The sequence below is a fragment of the Lactuca sativa genome, chromosome 6 (assembly GCF_002870075.4).
Source record: "Lactuca sativa cultivar Salinas chromosome 6, Lsat_Salinas_v11, whole genome shotgun sequence".
In the NCBI taxonomy this organism is placed as follows: domain Eukaryota; kingdom Viridiplantae; phylum Streptophyta; class Magnoliopsida; order Asterales; family Asteraceae; genus Lactuca; species Lactuca sativa.
The window spans coordinates 80,818,875-80,822,487 of record NC_056628.2 but is presented as its reverse complement, the minus strand read 5'-3'; positions in this window follow the sequence as shown (position 1 = coordinate 80,822,487).

Here is a 3,613-nt window from a genome sequence, read left to right as displayed (position 1 = left end):
GATTATCTTATGGAAACTTACCTTAATCATATTAGATCAACCCTAATCCGATTTTTTGATATATATGACTATTATCTTAATCTAATTAAAGATATTTATCAACTAATAAAATATTTAATTTCCTTATATGATAATTAATTAATTATTTTGATTATTTTGGTAATTATCTTGCAAGAAATCTTGAATAAATCAAATATAGATAATTAGGAAATTAATTGTTAATTGAAATTATTTGTTATTTGATCCTCCATGTTTTAAATGTTTAAAACTTGTCCTCAAGTTTTGAAATTTATATTTTGTAATTAAAAGTTTTAATTTAGACAATTTAAATTTCAAACCCTAGATTTTAAAATGTTTAAAATACAACCCTATACTAATATAATATTACAAGATTAATATATATATATATATATATATATATATATATATATATATATATATATATATATATATGTATAACTAAAATGCTAGTCTTACCGTTAGTAGGCCTCATTCACGAAGCCGATCTATAAGGTGGGTATAAGGTTGCAGCCTATAAAATGGCGCTTAATGGGTGTACACTCACACCCACCGCTTGCTTGATCGGTGGAGGGTCGTTAGTCGAACGGGTAGGATAAGGCAACCTCATCCTCTCATTAAAAGTAAAATAGAAAATACAAAGTAACTACACATATTTTAAAATTTCCCAATCTTAGTTACTTTAGGAAAAGTGAATTGATGCAATCCCATGAAATTACACTTTTCACCCTTGCTAAGAAGTTAGTGGAGCGTGTGTGGTTTACTGGCACACTAATTGGTTCTAAGCAAAGGTGGCAAAGGGTGATTCATTGTTTATCATAGTTCGATGGAGCGTGTGTGGTTTACCGGCACATCGAATAGGTGATCGTTACAATGAAGGCACCATGTGAATTTGCATGGTAATTCACACCCGCTTTGTGATCCTCGGTATCCCAGTCACAAACTAGAAGGGCATATCGAGATTTAAACATGCCATTGAATAGTTTCAATGAATCTCATCCGAACCTAGGAATTCTCAATACATTTAGAACTAATAGTTAGGTTTTATGGTGGAGAATTAGTGAATCGTCATTCACTTACCTTCAATTTATTTGCATGTTAGATTACGGCATCCCTTTTCTCATATGTAGATGTTATTGTTGGATCCTAGCCCTAATTTTTCTTATTGGGTGATAATTAGGGATTCATATTCTAATCTATCTTTGTCCTTTCTATTTGTAGATGTCGAACGCAAACAACGTTGCTGCTAGTTCTTTCATGTTGATGAGCCTTTGCCAAAAGGTCACCTTCGATGGAACGAACTTTAGCGAATGGATAAGATACATTCGCACCATTGCTCGCTATGAGGATAAGGAGTATGTCCTCGAGGAGAAGCTCGAGAAGATCAACCCAGAAATTGCTACTCCGGCTGAGATTACCGCTTTTGAAACTCATGAGCGAGATGCAAAGAAGGTACATTGCATCATGATAGCCACCATGAACTCCGAATTCCAAAAGTCCTACGAGGACATGTACCCGTGCGAGATGCATCAAGACTTATTGGAGAGATACCACCAAAACGCGAGACAAGAGCGTTATGAGATTTTCACTAACATGATTTCCGCTAAGATGGGCCATGGAGAATCTCTTACCGTGCACCTGCAAAAGATGCAAAGGTATGTCGACCCCCTTCGCAAGTTAAATGTTGACTTTGGGGAAGACTTGGCGATCGACATGGTGCCTCACTCTTTGCCTCCGATGTACAATCAATTTAGGATGACCTACCATATGAACAAAGAGGAGGTCACCCTAAGCAAACTCCAAGGTCTCTTGAGGGTCGCTGAGAGCAACTTCAAAGACAAGTCTGTTGCACCAACTCCCAATCCACCCGCTGCTCCTGTCTTGGCTATTGGTCAAGGAAACGGAAAGAAGAGGAAGGCTTCGTCTAAGAACTATCGCAAGGTTAAAGCCCGAGATGGTGCCTCTTCTAGTGGGACCAAAGTTGATCCCGCTAAGCCCTGCCCTAACCCGAAGGAGGCAGAGTGCCACCACTGCCACAAGATAGGACATTGGAAGAGAAGCTGCCTGGAATACCTGCAAGCCATCAAGGAAGGAAAGATCAAGCCATCTTTCGCATGTATATATACAATCAAATCTAACGATTCTAATCATGCTATTTCTTGGGTTCTTGATACCGGTTGTGGTTATCACATTTGTTCTAATGTGCAGGGACTAAGAAGAAGTAGGGATGTGGAGCAAGGAAGAATCAATCTAATCATGGGGAACAGAAGATCGTCGCCTGTGACCAAGATTGGAGTGTATTCTTTAGTGCTTAGGAATAATTTATGTTTAGATTTGAACAATTGTTTCTATTCGCCAGAAATGGCTAGAAACATCATTTCATTTCATGGTTTATATAGACAAGGTTTTAGATTTTCTTATAATAATTAGAATGGTTCTATTTTGGCTTATCTAAATGGTGTCTTTTACTTTAAAGCTATACCATGTAATGGAATTTATGAAACTGTTATGATTGTTGATAACTTAGGAACTGATGTTTTGAATATAGATTCTTCCACTAGTATGGATAAAGCATCCTTGTGGCATTGTCGTCTTTGACATGTCAAAAAGAAACGCATAGCCCAACTCCAAAAGGATGGAGTGTTGGAGTCATTCGACCTTAGGGAAGATGACACGTGCGAGTCTTGTTTACTTGGAAAGATGACTAAATCACCCTTCACGAGTACGTGTGAAAGGGGTGAGGTTCTATTGGACTTAATACATACCGATGTATGTGGACCGTTTAGATCAACCACGAAGGATGGGAACCGCTTCTACGTGACTTTTACCGATGATTATAGTAGATATGGGTATATCTATTTAATCAAACAAAAGTCAGAGACTTTTGAAAAGTTCAAAGAGTTCAAGAATGAAGTGGAGAATCAATTGGGCAGGAAAATCAAGATGCTTCGATCCGATCGAGGAGGAGAGTACCTAAGTCTTGAATTCCACGATTATCTCAAGGAGTGTGGAATAGTTTCGTAATTGACGCCTCCTAGGACACCGCAGTTGAATGGTGTGGCAGAAAGGCGTAATCGAACCTTATTGGATATGGTTCACTCTATGATGAGTCGTGCTTCACTACCTATCTCTTTTTGGGGGTATGCCTTAGAGACTGCCGCCCATATCCTTAACCGAGTCCCTACTAAGAAGGTTGCCAAAACACCTCACGAGATGTGGACAGGGAAAGCTCCCTCGTTGGCACATATCAAGGTTTGGGGTTGCGAGGCTTTCGTAAGACGAGATACTCACGACAAGCTCGAACCCCGAAGTGGGCGATGTATTTTCATCGGCTACCCGCAGACATCCTTTGGATATCTCTTCTATAGACCGAAGGACAATGTTGTCTTTGTTGCGAGGAGAGGAGTTTTCCGAGAGCGAGAACTCATAGGCCAAGGAGACAGTGGGAGGCAAATCGAGCTTGAAGAGATTCAAGAGTCAATAGATGAAGGAACCTCTACCGCTGGCACTCAACTCGAGGAGGAAACTCCGGTTGAACCGATTGACGAATCCTTACCTCTTAGACGTTCTGATAGAGTTAGAGTTCTACCCCAAT